Here is a 16,296-nt window from a genome sequence, read left to right as displayed (position 1 = left end):
ATTGTTATTATATGGACAACATGACATCAGTAAACTCTAATATAATGTAGTGTAAAGCCACCAGAAATATTACATTTTCATTGACCACAATAGTTGTGTCAAATAGTCGTACAAAAACTGATTTGAATGTGTAAAAACTAGCTTTCTGACTGAATTTTACAACAATTAATTAAGTCGGTACTTAAAATATTATCGCTGATTAATTACTGTACAATTTGCAAGTGCTAAAACATGGCTTGATTAATTTAAGCATCAACGTGGTGAAGAGAAAATACCTTAATCTACCTTGTTTAAATATCTTTTAATTTTTTGTGAAGCAGTCTGCTATTTCAATCAATTAGTTTTCACCCAGATCATGAATATTTATGAGCATATTTTTCACGCACAATTTACACATTTTTTTTACCAACTTTAAAGCGAATTTAATTCACCAACCGAACTCCTCCATTGCAGCTCCATAGAAACCCTGCGAGCGGAAACGCCCGAGGAGTTCTATGCACCCAAGCAGCCGGATGATGACGGCCAACTCAATGGGACACCAATGGATGCAGATGCAGCGGGACAGGTGGCGGGTGCGGGGAGAGCCGGAGGAATGGGTGCACCGCCCATCTCCGCCAGTGACCACAAGCAGCGACAGCTGAAGAAGCTGCGCTTCAAGCGGGAAATCCACGCCCTGGCGCTGGAGGGTGGCGATGTGGCCAGGGGCTACTGCTCCTGCGACGAGCAGTGGACGAACTCCTCCTCGCCGACGTCCACCACCACATCGGCCACCATGTCGCCGACACTGCCGGCTGGCGGAAGTGCAGGCGGCGCTGGACGCCATGCCACCGGAAACGGGCCTGGAAACTCCAGTGCTGGCAGCAGCGGTATTGTCAAAATGGCGGCGGCGACTGGAAAGCGCAGCGAGCGGCTCAAGCAGCAGCATCATGTGCGCTTTTCCGACGAGAAGAACTTCTCGGACTGAGAGGGAAAACCAACTACTAGACTGCACCTAATCTCTGTTTAGTCATAGGCTAACCATTTTCTTCCACCTCCTGCGAAACGGAGGGGAGAAGATCAAACAAATCATCTGAAAACCCAACAAATTATATGAAAATCCGTAGATAAAAGCTATCAGCTAAGAGAAAATTGTAAATATAGTTTGAAGGTGTTAGTTAAATATCTGTGTTTAGTTGCTCGATAGATCTGTTGTGAACCATATATGCATATATATAAATATATATGAATATAATCAAGTAGCCACGTAAGTGTAGCACAAATGCATTTTTTCCACTCATCAGCAAATTGAAAACAAATATTGATGGAAATTGTTGATAACGGCATTCTGTTGGCGGCATTGTAAATAATCTAGAAAAAATTAACACAAATGTGGTATTATTTACTTAAAGTAAAAACACAAAAATGATATAAAACTACACTAAATATAAAAGAGAACAAACATGGCTCAAAATAGATTAGATTAACAAAGATCGTAATGAGATGCATAATTAAAAACAAATAACTAGTTAATTATTTAAATTAATACTCTGAGGATGAGGAATAAACAGTGACGCTTTTTTTACTGTGTACAAAAGCAGCCGATTCACTAGAGGATAAAACTAAAAGTGCATTAATGCTTAATTTAATGAACGGTTTTTACACTCAATTGGATTATTGCAGAGCAGGAAATTTGTTGCAGAAATGCAACAAGTCAATTCGATTTCAATGCTAATAAATTATTTGTTTTATACTGTTTTTCATTGATTTCCTACCAAACTAATGAAAACTATTGTAACTCAAACAACTATTGTTCTATTTTTAATTTACATTTCATTTGATAAAATCCTACGAATGTAATAGTTACCTCAACCTAACAAAAACTGCCAACTTATCGACTTTTTAATTAAATTTAATTGTTTTTACTAAGTACTCTTCCAATTTATTTGTAAAGCATTCAGATAAAACTCATAAAAAGCGTCGCCAAAAATAAACACGAAATATGATATTTGTATTTTTAAGACTAAATTTATAATCGTCTAGTTTACAATATAAAACAGAGAATGACACGTGAAAAACTAAATTAAGTGATCAATATGAAATAAAGTTAAACTAAATGAGATATAAACAAACCATTAAACTAAAAACAATAAAAGCTAAATTAAACTAAAACAACGGATGGTTTCTACTGTTTTTTGGAATATTTGGAATATGTAGAGGTAATTATAAAGTGCACTTCAATTGCAAATATTGCATTTCTCAACTTTCAGTATGCAATCTAGGCATTTTGCCATTAAGATTTTCCATTATGAATATATGTATGTTTGTAATATATGTATAGGTATATCATATTTGAACCCCATAACGAAAAACGGACCATGGTTTTTCTTTTCGCAATTTATGAAGTTTGGGGATTCCTGCTAAGAGCTAATAAAGACCCTAAGACCCTGGTGAACCCAATCTAAACCGGTGGATTGCGGGATTCATTTCGTTTTAAATGCTTTTCGTTTATGAGCAGAATTTTCGTTCCGGCAATTTTAATGGCTGAAATTTTTATGGCAGCCAGCAGCGGTTATTAAATCAAATTTTATGTCTGGCCAACAATATGGCTGAGCATGGAGAAAGGCGAAAAGTTTGGTAAGTTCAGGCGCAAAATTCAAGATTCTTAGCGAATTAATTTATTTTATTTGTATATATATGATGAAGCGGCGCTTTTGGCGGCCAACACATTTAATATGTAACCAGCCACGCCCCCAGCGCCCAAAACCGCCGCACTATCTGCTCTTGAAGCTTGTTTATGTTTGGGCGAAACTATTCCAATTAACTTGGCCAAAAACGAAAACAAGAATAGCGCCAAAATAGAAAATGAAAGCCAAAAAACAAAAAAGAAAAAAAAATATAGAAGGAAAATAAAAAAACAAAATGCCCGCTGGTCATTTTGTAACTCTTTTGTAGACTGACTTTTCCACCCATTTGCCGCCCAGTTTGTTTATTTTGTTTGATGTATGTTGCATGCAACATCGCTTTTTTTCACCCATCTCTGTGTGTTTCAGTTGCCTTCTATTTTACTCGTTTACGACAAGGCAAAGTTTTATGCGCAAATTTCATTATTTAAAATGTGTTGGTAAATGAGTGTGAGTATGTGTGGAGCGCGCAGTTTGGTTGAAGAGTGTGCAACATGTAAAATTGGACCGCTTGCGGCCATAATTAATTTAAAATTAAACACACTTCACATTTGTTAAGCCAGTTTGATGAGCTCAAATTTAATGGGAATTTGCAGGAATTTTAAGCGTACCCCGGCATGATTTTAAAATACATTTATGTGATTATAGATAATATTCCTACCGGCTCATCTCATTTAATTGCAACATGCTGCAAGAACTGTGGCAGTTTCAACTGAAATCCTGCAGAGCATTAGCCCTCTCGAAAAAAACTCATCAGCACACCAAATGCCCCAGAAGTTTGCCAAACTAACCACAAGTTGGCGTAATGTCGGTTTGAAGTGAATATACGCTTTTAATGTGGCTTTTTATTACAAACTAAATGCGAAAAATGTGTTGGCCAAGAGATTTATGCGAAACGAGGGTTGAGATCCACAGGTAGGTGTCTTTCGCTTGACACTCGCCACCTTTTTATTATTAATGTTTTATAGCGGAGAATTTTACAAATTACTTTTGTGCAGCTCCCAGTCGCACACACACATGCGGACATAAAAACTTGATGGCAGGTGTAGCTAATTGGGATTATTATTTTAAATACCCAAAATCAACGACTTCTCCCCTCGCTGCTGCAACGTAAATTCTAATTAATGCGTTAAACAAACTGGGAAATTTTTATGATAATTTGAAGCTGTAACATATTTGTGTGAAAAAAAGAAAATGTTTAGTACACCTAGTTTAGTATTCATATCCAAAACAATTTTTTAAGTTATTGCGAAAAGCATGTATCTTACCTGATTTTATAATTTCTGCCATTTTTATTTTATAGTGTGAAGTGTTGGATACTTAAATATATATTATTTATAGAGAAGTTACAAGTAATATATTTTAATTCAAGAATTATAAGTCATTCTACAGGAAATACTTGCTTCTGTCATGCAGTAATCATTTTTAGAGTTTAGCCGTAAGCTTTATAAATAGATTCTCTAATTTTGTGTACTGATTTGCTCAAAAACTAATCCTTAAGCCGCAAAATTTTCCAGCTCCACCAATTAATTAATTGAACCTAATACTTCAGGGCCTGCGTATCTCAACTTGCACTTTTCAGCTCATTAAACTGGAAGTGAAGGAGCCAAATTCGGAGAGTTTTCTGCTAATAAAAGTCCAAAGTTATGGCAATAATAGCAGCAGCAACAGAAGGTACAACAATTTGTTTTTGCCGCTGTCGCGTGGCTGCAAACACATTTATATGTTTTCCCACGGTTAACACGACGTATGCGTAATTTATGTCGCTAGACGGCACCAGGTGCACGGATCACATAGCGCGGTTTTCATATTTCCAAAGTTCCGGCGCGAATTTGATGAATGTTTGCACTTTTTACGGCTCTTCCATATGAGCGGTCTCATTTGAGGATAGTGCATTCATAAATAACACACTCAAGAAAGTTGAGTTTTCAAGCTGAAACTCAAATGGAGCGGAAGTTAAATTAAATGACTATTGTCACACTTAAAATCTGGCTTGCCAATCATTAGCTTTTATTACTCTGTGGCTTATTTGGGCAGCATTCAACAAAATGTTTTGTTTTATGAAATGTGTTAATAGTTGTGACACATTCTGGGGAAAAACGCATATGCATATTATGCATATTACTTATACGTAAAAACATTTGTTGATAGAAGTTCCGTTCACACGGAAGAAAAAACAAGAAGATGGAATATATATACCTCGCAGGTTCGGAAACGCTTCCTTCCATAATAAAGAAAATAACATTACATTTAAACAATATTATGCTCATTATTATTATAGTCCGAACAACGGAACTAAGCTAAATTACTATATACAGAGGTGGTCAAAAGTATTTACACAACGAGCTTTTTTTTCAATTGTCAACTAATTGAAAAAAAAGCTCGTTGTGTAAATACTTTTGACCACCTCTGTATATAATTAAACCATGGATCATTATTGTGTTATGTTATGTTATGACACGTTAAGTTATGTTATGTTGTGCTATGTTATGTTATTATGTTGTTAACCTACAAAGCCGACGGTCCTGCAACCAGTGCTATGTTATATAAGTTAGTTAACTTAAGCAATAATAACTAAAAAAAAGCAATAGCAACAATACACCCCTTTACTCTACGTGAACCGAGTTATATGTCGCAGGTGTTTTTCAGTACTACCACAACTTCATCATTGTTAAGCAGGAGTGGGCGTTGCCAACCTGATGTGTAGAATGGTAGAGGTTCGTGCACTGACTAACTTAACGATAGATTGTACACAAACCTGTAAATACCCAAGCCCGCTCGCGTCGCCATTGTAACCGTATCACTTCGCCTTTGCCACGCAGTTTGTAAGATTTTGGCAAATCCAACCAACGGTCCTACCTTGGGGGTATTTTCTCAAGTGGGGCATATGGTCTCCAGCAGATTCTCACTTCATGCTCGGAATCGCACGGACGTGTCGCGGATGTCGGAAGGTGGAGCTCCTGTGAATTGTTCTTGTGCGCCGCGCACAAAACCCCAATAATAGCCAAATCGGGCAGCGCCTGCAGGCTTTTGTGTGAATAAAACGGTTTGTGGCGACAATTGTTCGATTTTTAGGTGTCGCAAATTAAATTCGATTGCAAATACAAGGCACTTACGCACACAAACGCGAGCGCACGCACAAGTGTAGGTGTGAAAACAAGTGAAACAGAGAGCTGGGAAAACAAACTGGGCTGCATAGATACTGGCTAAATATTGGATTAAGCTCGAATAAAGATAATAATAACAACAACAATCAATCGAAAATGCGCGTGTGACAGAGAGAGTGCGAGTGTGAATGAGGAAAAGAGAGCGAGCGCAGCACGCACACAAACACTAACACGCTGACGTCGACGCGCTGTCTGTGCAGAGGAGCAGTGTTGCCAGCCCGCAATACAGCTGCCCGAGAATCCCAATTAAATAATTAATAAGTTCGAATCAGAATTGGAGTATCTGAGGCAGGGCTTTGGTTTGCATACTCCTTTTCCCCGATTCGGCTTATTGGCATTGGGCTCTGCTCTAAGCTCTGAGTTGGCAACACTGGCCCCCAAATCGAGTGAGGGCAAGAGAGATAGAAAGAGACATAGAGAGCCATCGCGAGAGAGTCACATGCTGTGGCGCTCATTTCAATTTTCCTCAATGAATGAACACTTTTCACGGTTTTCGGTTCGTCGGTTCGCGTTTTCCACAGTCGTGCGTTGTTTTGCTCGTGGAAAAGTTGTAAAGCCCATCCAGCTAGCCAGCCAGCAATAATCCAACATTTTGTTTGCAGTGCTTTTGCAGCGCGGGAGAGCGAGAACCAACGGCACAGCGAGCTGTTAAATAATTTTTAAAGTGTTTGTGTTTTTAACGTGTAAGACCCGAAAAAGTCTATGCCTTTTGCATAACAAAAACAAGCCGAGCAAATAAAATAAAAGAGAAAAAGAGCAATAAACACCCATACACGTAAACATATACGTACAGAGAGAAACGGACGCCTACGTCAATAAGCGAAAAACGGTAAGCGAAATTCTTTTACCCCATGTTGTATGTGCTTGCCAATTGGAAAATTTTGTATTTCCCTTCCCGCTTCCGTTCTCGCCATCTCACTTCCCCAGTCTCTCCCTCTCTCTCTCTCTCTCTCTCTCTTGTCCCCCCTCTTCCGGGCTCGCTCTTACACTTGCTTTTACGTTGTTGGCAAGCAGCGCTTCATTCATTTCCACAACTTCCACACATACACATACCAGCACACCCCCGCTCTCTGGGAAGTAGAGAGTTAGCAAGAGAGCGGTGGGTCTCAGTGTGACCGTGTGTATTTGTTGTAGCTGGTCAGGCCACTAAATTTGTATTCAAGAAATTCTATTCATTTGTTAAATAAACCCTAAGCCTCAATGCTTTAAACATTTGCACATCATATTGTTCATAAAATACAAAAAAGTCGTAACAATGGCTCCTAGAATTAATATGTGCGTGTGTAAGTATGCATTCTTTATCATTGATATGTTAAATGTGAAATGTTGAAATTCAAATTAAGCTCTGCCTTTTTGTAAACAAAAACAATGGGGTGAAAATCAGCTACTGAAATTAGCTAACGATAAAAGTTACTGGTTTTGGTGTATTTTATTAGGGAAATCATGATTAGTATATGAGAATTAGTGGCCCACAAATGAGTTAATAAAATCATGGTGCACAGGAAAAAATATTGCTGCGTGCTTAAGTGTATTAAGAAAATGTTTTTTTTTTTTTAATTTTATTATTGATAGAAAAACTTTTGTCAATCAAATCAAATTACTTTGCACACTGTACCATCCTCTTTTGCTGGTCCCACAGTTGCCAACTGAAGTTAACCGCCCCCACCCCCCTTCATTCCACACACACACACACACAGACGCACTTGCACTCTGACTGGCTGGCCATCGATGTGTGTGTGTAATTAGCAACAAAACTCTCGCTGGCAACTGCATCGCATGAGATTTGAGCGATGCGTTGCTTTTGTTATTGCTATTGTTGCTTCTGCCCGGACCAAATGCTCTCTCTCTTCCTGTAGTTGCTCTCTCCCACCCTCTCTACTGCCTAATTTACATTTGAATGTGCGTGAGCGCCCATTTGTTGATAATTATCAGCAAATTACTAGACGCACTTAGCAGCAGCAGCAGCAGCAGCAACAACAATAACAATGGGAGAAGTAATGCATACATACAGCGAGATTGTACAGTGGTCACTATGAAACATAATAATCGAAATTTTCACAATTAAGAATTAAGAATTAATCTACATAAAAAACTAAATTTGTATTCAAAAACAGCAAATTTTAAAAGCTTTCTGTAAAAATTCAAATGTATGCGTCTACAATGAAAAGGCGTGTTCCAACGACATTTATAATGCAGATTTCACTCCCATTGCTGACCTTAAAAACAGTTTTTTTGTTCTATTATTACTTTCTGTCATTCGCTCATACGGGTAGGTGGGGTTATTGAATTTTTAGAATAATTAATCAACCGCAAGAACTTTTGTTGCTAATTGGCAAGTCGTCGGTACAGAAATATAAACCCGTTGCTATGTCCACGATTTCGGTTTATATATGTGCATGTCTGTACATAGATATGGGTATAGTATTAGTATACATGGCAAATCCAACTTTGGTGGCAAAAACTTAGTAATTCACTCACACGCACACACACAGCGAAAGAAACGCGCACGCCGATTGTTTATTAATTTATTTTATTTGTACAAATTTGGTTTATCGTTAGCGGCAATGTTTCTCTTTTCATTTTTATTATTAACTTCATTATTCGAGGCATGGCACGTTTTTCTTGCCTAGTTATTTTTTTGTTTCGCTTTTTATTGCATCGCGTTGATGGTGTGTTTGAGTGTGTGTGTGCCTTTTATGGCCAGGACAATGAGCCAATTTTGGTATTGAAGCTAGTTTCTCAATTAGGCCAATGCACTGGCAGAAATGTCGTAGCAGTTACCCAATAAAACATGATATATTTAAAGGAAGTATGGAACTTATTTGAAACATGGTTACGATGCATAAATTTAGGCATTGGTCGCAACAAATTCACAGAAGTTGGTAATAAGAGGCAAACGTTCTTGGTAAGTGTTTTTTTTTTAAACAGTGTGTAATTTGTAAGCTTTAAAATTGGCCATTGGCAATGTCTAAAATCTGGATTTTACAGTTTTAAGGTCATATTTTTCCGAATTTTGCTTCAGAACCCCTTTCGTTGTCAAATTAGGAACTTGTGCATTATAATCTTCCACCTTGGTTGTATCCATTAATGTAATTTTTCATTTTGCTTAGAGTAATTAATCTTAAAGTCTTTAAGCCTTTAGGGTTTCTACTGTATTGTCATTAGTTCTATGCTGTAAGCATAATTCTTCGAAAATCTTGTAAAAACCTTGAAAACATCATCTATTACGACTAGAGAAAAACACACTTACGCAATATTTGTATACCAAGATCTTTTGTTTAGATATCCTACAAAAACCGAGATGAGAACCATTAAAAAGTTGAAATAAGCCACATAAGCTGCAAACAACAAACAGCAAAACTTCAATAACAATCCGTCAAAAAGTTGAAATTGCCCCAATACACGACAAAACCAGATCATGTAGGGCATTAAAAACCCAGACAGAAGGGCATTCAGTCAAATACGGAGCAGTCATGCCCAGATCGAAATATGTATGTACATATGTAGAAGCACGGAACGCAGAGAAAAGCATTTGTAATGGATGGTCTTCAGGTTCTGTCTGCAATGAATCGGAGTCTTTATTCCGACATATGGTCTCAGGAAAAAAAGTTCGGTGCCAAGTGGAGCTGAGACGATAGAACACGGCTTATATGGTATAGATTATATAGACGTATAATGCTGTTTTCATTTAAAATGTATAGTGCATTATTATATTTAGTAGGGCGAAAGCTACTTTACGGGTTTATGTGTAAAGTTAACACATTTGTATTATCATTTAACAGTTGGTAATATTCTCCCAATTATTAATGAGGCATTATGAATAATTCGTTTTTGTAAACAAAATAATATTGTTTTCAATAAACTTATCATTAACTTCATTTTTTTTTTCATCATAATAACATTTATAGTATGAAGCAATACTATAAATAATACTTGGGTCTGAATAATTTCCCGATAGATGATTTTTTATGTGCTTATCTATTATCACTCGAAGTCAGAGTATTTGGGCTTTTCCCATTTGACTTGCACACTTAATCCCTTGCTACTGAATTCCGATTGTATGGAGAATATCTTATTCGCGGGCCTTTTGAGTCTGCACGCTGCACAGATGACGATCATCAGCGAATCGGCCATATACTTACATTCATACACACATATATGCGTATATATGTATGTACAGTGAGCATTGGCGTTAAAGAGCCGGGGAAGAGATGATGTGGAGAAGAAAAAAGAACTCGAAAGACGTGCGATAAGAAGGCAAAAAGGCGGCGAAGACGTTGTCAGCCAGACATGGCGTATACGCAGCGTTGTACGCGCGTATATAGATGTGTGTGTGTGTGTGTGAGGTAGTAGTACGGCAGTATCTGTGTGCTGGTGCTGCTGCTGGCTGCCTTTTACTACTATGTACTACGGGTTAACACCAGTAGCTGTCTGACGGCTTGACGTTGTTGTTTGTTTCTTCGTTTTTATTTGTTTTATGCTGGGTTTTTGTTCGATTTTCATCGTTGGTTGTACTTTTTGAAGTTCAAGAATATGGAAAGCAAGAAGGAGGAGGTAGCGTTGTGGATGCGAGTGTGTGGGGCTTTGTGGAGTCTCGTTTTGCGTCTGCTTCTCGGCACTCTTTCCATGAGAACCCCCCGTCACAAAACCCCCCACTTTCGTCTTCTTGTTTGACACTAACACACGTTTAGGTGGCATTGTATCTGTGTGTATGGGCAGCACACATTGATGTGTAACTTGTTGTTTTTGTTATTATAGTTGGTGCCACAGACCGGTTTTCATGTTGCGTTAGCATTTGTTGTTGCTGTTCTTGTGATTGTGTATCTTGTAGTACGTCTTGCAGACTCGCCTCTCGGCATTCTACAAATACTATAAACATCGAGTTGTAGTAGTACAACTTCTTATGGCATCCAGTTGGTGGAGTCTTCAAACATATTTCTCGATGAGTTTTTTCTGGAATTTTTTTAGTCAGTACTATATAGTATTGCCGTGGAAGATAAGAAATGATGTAGAAAAAAAAACATTGACTAACACAATTGTATTTTTAACACATTGAATGATTCAGTGCCTTATTTATATTTTTCAGTTTTTAAAAATTCCTTGATTACTATTGCTGATATGCGTTCCAAGCTACATTAATACTTTTGTATGGCTAATATATTATATTTAGCTGCTCACTAAAATCTGTCTCCCAGCGACCATTTGACCTTAATCCGCACCTGTATTCCACTTTTGGTATTTCATCTGCCAAGCGGCCGAACCGAAGAAAAAAGGTCCAAAACATGCGTTTGCCCCTTCATGGGCTCACTGCTGCTGCTGCTGGTTGCCGTCGTCAACGTTTTCGGGATCATTAATTACGTCTGCTGGGTCTCGGCCTCTCTCGGATTCTCTGCCTGCACCCCGTGCTTCTGGCCCAAAACAAATCCCAATCCGAAGAACCGGAATGTTCAAGAAGGAAACAAGAAGTTGTCTTTGAAACTCTGCGATTTGTATTTGTATTCGCTGTGGTTTCGTTGAGTCGAGCTTGAAACTTCTATTCCTCCGCTTTGTTGAATCCAGCTAACGTTCATGTTTCATATTAAAATCATCGTGATGTCTGTGATAATAATAGGGTATAAACATGAATAAAGACCAGCTTGAACTGGTTTCTATAAGCCATACAAATAATACCTTTTCTGGGATTTGCATTTCCTCACTCTCCTGTTCGTAGAATCGAGTCCAGTGGACTCCACCTCCTTTAAATATTCGATGAATAAGCCGTCTTGGCCTCATTAGCGTTTCTGGTATTACTCATCGCTTATCCCCCTCTCCACACATATACAAATCCAGACTCAACAATTTTCCCTATCAAGAGTTATGCACACCCAGCTTTTGGTTTCTCTAAAAGAGATTGAACATTTATGTTTAAACTAGAGGCGATAGCCAAGCTAAGCTCTTATCCTGTATTATAAAAAACACGTTCCAAATAAGCCGGCAAATGTTTGTTTGTTGGCCCAACACAATGGCACACACGTCGCAAAACAACATAAATTGTGGTATTTATACCGAAAACATTCCCAAACCGGTTCGCCACATCTATGCTGTAATAAAAAACCACCAAACAAACCGGAAAAAATTTTGGTTTTCGGTTGTATTTTTTGTTTTATGTGTGCACCGCTCCAAATGCTGCTGACTGGGGCTACTGTTCCAGTCTGGGTATCCGTTTCAGTTTCAGAACCGGCCTATAGAGCCGAATCAAGATCAAACCAGATATTATATGGCTTTTACTTTTCTACTACAAGTTATATAATTTCGCCATATTCTACCTATTACATTTATTCAACTTTAAACCAGAATAATCTGTGAAAATTATAGGTTAACTCAATAAAAATCCCAAAATTATTGTTAAATTGAAAAAACTAGCCTCAGTTAGAAACTAGAAAGATCAGTTGCCTAACAAACATTTGCGTTGACATTAAAACTGTTTCCTCATTTAAAAGGTTAATAATTACTAAGTAAGTAAAGTAAGGTACTGAAACAAACTGTTTGCCAATCCATGTAGACTAAAGATTATTTAAAACTAAATAATATACTTGAAATGTGTTAAGAAAATGCAAAATGTTGACGAGGTAAACAAGGCAAACTTATCAACCCACACACTCAGAAATTCAACCATAATCAACATGAAGAGGTGAAAAGAAGCTACAAAAAACAGAAAGCACATTCATACATTCGTATATACTAACCAACCGCTGATAAGTCAATATGTAATTTAAATTTTCGTATTTTAATAGTGATAAGCCGGCAAACACACGTATAGTACATACTTGTATATTGCGACCACCGAACGAACACACATGCATAGGTATTTTTATTGATTTCCATCAGTCAGTCAGTTTGTCAATTGGTCAAATACTCGACTTGCCAACTGGAATCGCTATCAGTTTTGTCAGGCGTTTATACTTTTATACTGATATAGATACTCGAGTGTGGGACTACAAAATACAATTTGTTCCGTACTTTTCGAGAGCAGTTGCAGATGTTAGACTTCAGATACAATTTCCATATCAATGTATTACTTCACTTTGTCCGACATATTATTTTCTCAGAATTTGTTTATTTATTCCTTCTCACACGTCGCGCGCTCGTTTTCAGTGAGTGAGAATATCTAAAAGTAATGCATCATAGACACGATACGTACTACGTGTATATAGATTCAGATACATAGACAGACAGACATTCTCCAACTAGACAAACACAATGGGCAAACGATGAATTCATTCTTAATGAAAAACACATACATCTGCATCTCCGCTCCGCTCGTCTGTCCATGTATTAGTTAACAACAATAGCAAAAGGCACAAAATAAAACACATTTTTATCTGCTTTTCAGTCGAAATGAATGAAAAGGCAATTTTGCAATAAAATTTATTACTTTCTGGGTGTTCTGTGTAGCTTTTACTCGAATACATTTTAAAGTGCTACGCTTTTTGGCGTCTAATGAAAATGATCAAACAGCTTTAGCAGGCATTAATTAATTATATTAAGGATCTTTATTTGCCCGCTTTATGTGCACAAGCACCCAATTTTTTTTATTAGCAAATTGGTCAATTAATTCGGCTATATGGGCGTTTGCAGAGATCGGGAACGCGTTTATTACGGGCAATATAATGTATTTTGGTTTAGATTGTTTAGTTTAGTTTTAGATATTATATAGGTCTGTTATTTCTTAAATCATAATAAAAAAAAATATTTAAAAATATTTGCATTTATATTTACTGAAATGTCTAAGTAAATTAGAATATTAAATAAAGTGGGATAAGTGCTTATTAGCTTTTTAAGGCATTGGAGAATTTTGGTTACATTTTGGTTTAACTATTTATTTCTATGTATTTTTCTACAATATAGTATCCCACCTATTTTTTTTTTACTTCAACAATATTTTCATTGATGGTTTCAATATTCATACTGACATTTTTAACCCCGCAGGAAATCTTGTGTATAATTATCTTTACAAGACATCACAGTTGCCAACTCATTATTATTATATTGTTTATTTGTACTTGTCCACTGATCACCATTTAATTAAAATGAATACCTTTGAGCCGTTTCCTTGAGAGACTTGATGGACTGCGTAAAGTTTGGGGGACTAGATTATCTATATAATTATTAACCACGGCACGTCACAACAAATGGAAATAAAATACCCCAGAGATCGAAAAAACTGGCAAAATGCGAAACAAGCAAAGCGAGACGAACACTAAGCTTCGATTTCAGATATGCTAAAAAGGCTAAGAAACTTGACTGATTATAACTGATAGCATTGGGGGCTGGGCGTTGATAAGAGATACAGATGTGCATATATGGTTATGTATGTTCATATAGTATATCTGCTAGCGGGTTTCGGTCGTAAACTTGTTGACAACAACTTTTGTGCAAGTGTTTGTAGCTCATATTTGGGTGCTATTGCCGCTTGAGAATCGCCTGTTATTTTGTCTCCATATATACTACCTACATTCATATTCGTATATATCAGTTGGTTTTTTTTGTGGGGGGCAGCAGAATGGTGGGGCTTGGTGTTGGGGTTGTAATTTGTATTCAGCGTTTTACTCTTTTTCTCTGCTGCTGATATGGCATTTAAACCATTATATTCTGTCGACTCTTTACCCATATCACACACTATTGAAACAAACTTATAAATATACACATGCATGCGAGTACAGTGCGTTTCGAAAGTGTTTATTTAATATTTAGATACATTTAAAGAATGCAGCTTTATGTTATAAACTATAACCATGCTTTGCTTGGAATTCCAACTTATACTGATAAATTAACGTTATTGATAATGGAATCCTGAGAAAGATACTTTTACTATCTTTTATTGCGAGTGAGTTACGATTTTGTGAGGCACTGTACTTGCTATATGGTCGGGGGTCTCTGATTAATCTTAACTCGTCTGGCGGTCGGTTGCTCTGTCACCCGATCATTCGTTCATTCGCTGGTTGATTGGTTGCCCAGTCAGTCAGTTAGTCACACAGTCATTCAGTCAGTCAGTCAGTCAGTTAGTCAGTCATTCAGGCAGTGAGTCAGTCAGCCAGTTCGTACGCAGTCATGTCATTCATTTGCCATTTCAAGTGCTATACACACTCATGATTGGGTTGTACGAACTGCGAATATCTATATACACGCTCAGTATAGTTTTGTGTGCACTAGATGCCGGCTGTTGTCGATTTGTACGTACATTTGTACATATATAAAGAGTGTGTTCCGTAATAAGCTTTAAAGTGTAGCTATTGCCCGTGGAGCGTTTGCTATTCATTAATGAGTTGTTTAGCTGTCAACTGTCGGTTGTCATGCTCAATCCATTTTGTATGTACCGATTACCGATTGTTCGGATCTGGTATAGATAGGTACCTACATGTGCACTATAATGGATATCATTATTAATTTTCATTATGCAAATTACTTATATCGTTATTGGAGCCACAGAAAAACGAAGCTGCTGCGATCGAGTGACACCTAAATTGCTATTGCTATATATTTGTATCTAAAGTTTTTATGAAAATGTTAATGATTATATTATTGCCTCATATGCCTCATAGGCTTATTTATACGTACTTTTCACATTTCCTTACGTAACCCATTTAGGTTGGGGTCGATTCATTTTCATTTACCCAAATTTCGGGCTATCCACGATCCCATACATTTGTTTACGTTTGCGCACCGCCTGCTGATTTCAATTAATCTTGAATTTGTAATCACAAGTGGGAGCAGGTGTGTGATATGGCTGGGCGCTGTTTGACTTGGCTTATTTCTCCCAAGCAGGGAATTATAAAAATTATCTTTATCTTGCTCCGCACTCGTATGAATTTCATCAATCAAGAAGCCTATAAATCAAGCAATAAATTTGTTGATATCAAGACAAAGCGATGTCAACTTAAACTTAAAGACTCAGTAATGATGGAAAGGAAATCAGTTTTTAAGAGGCTACATAACATAGCATATATGTTCTTTTTATATATTTTTTATTTATTAAGTGATGTCTAGATTACAGCATTTTTAACGAGGGCTACTAAAGCATTCCCCCATTAGATTGATTAATATTTATCATTAAAAAGTACACTTGACTATCTGCTCAAACATATTCAGATAGATAAATGTATTTGCCAGATCCCCAGGGGTTCCCCTTTCACATTTCCCCAACCGCATACAAGATACATACCTCACTGGGCTACCTGTTAAATTGTAAGGTAAATAATCCACATGAGGCACACTTTTGAGCAAACTACCAAATTACACACAACCCTTCACCCCGCCCCTTTCATCCAGCTGCTTCGCTCAAAAAGCAAATAAACCTAAGTGCCTCCTCCCGCTACTTAATTCGATTTTAGTGGTATTTGTGGTTCGTGCTTTAGATATTGTTGTTTTTGCCGACGATGCGAGCCAGACCCGACTTTATAGAGGAGTTTGCCCCTGAAGTACCCATTAAA

The 16,296-nt window shown here is 37.3% G+C and overlaps 2 protein-coding genes across 9 annotated transcripts in view; both read left to right on the top strand.

Moving 5' to 3' along the window:
- LOC117144875 (neuroligin 4-like) overlaps nt 1-537 on the top strand; it is a 40,215-nt gene extending 39,678 nt beyond the window's left edge. For both annotated transcript variants that reach the window (XM_033310283.1, XM_033310284.1), the window contains one exon: nt 454-537. The gene's annotated coding sequence lies outside the window, so the exon portion shown is untranslated. The remainder of the gene's footprint in view (nt 1-453) is intronic.
- A 5,027-nt stretch (nt 538-5,564) lies between these two features.
- The window catches only part of LOC117145447 (putative transcription factor capicua), a 43,995-nt gene continuing 33,263 nt past the window's right edge, over nt 5,565-16,296 (top strand). For 5 of the 7 annotated variants that reach the window (XM_033311112.1, XM_033311109.1, XM_033311108.1 and 2 more), the window contains exon 1: nt 5,565-6,656. The gene's annotated coding sequence lies outside the window, so the exon portion shown is untranslated. The remainder of the gene's footprint in view (nt 6,657-16,296) is intronic. The other 2 variants (XM_033311106.1, XM_033311107.1) reach the window with 2 other exon arrangements.

Source organism: Drosophila mauritiana, chromosome 3R, assembly GCF_004382145.1.
Source record: "Drosophila mauritiana strain mau12 chromosome 3R, ASM438214v1, whole genome shotgun sequence".
Classification (NCBI taxonomy): domain Eukaryota; kingdom Metazoa; phylum Arthropoda; class Insecta; order Diptera; family Drosophilidae; genus Drosophila; species Drosophila mauritiana.
Note: the sequence above shows the minus strand (reverse complement) of the source record. Positions and strands in the feature narration are given on the sequence as shown.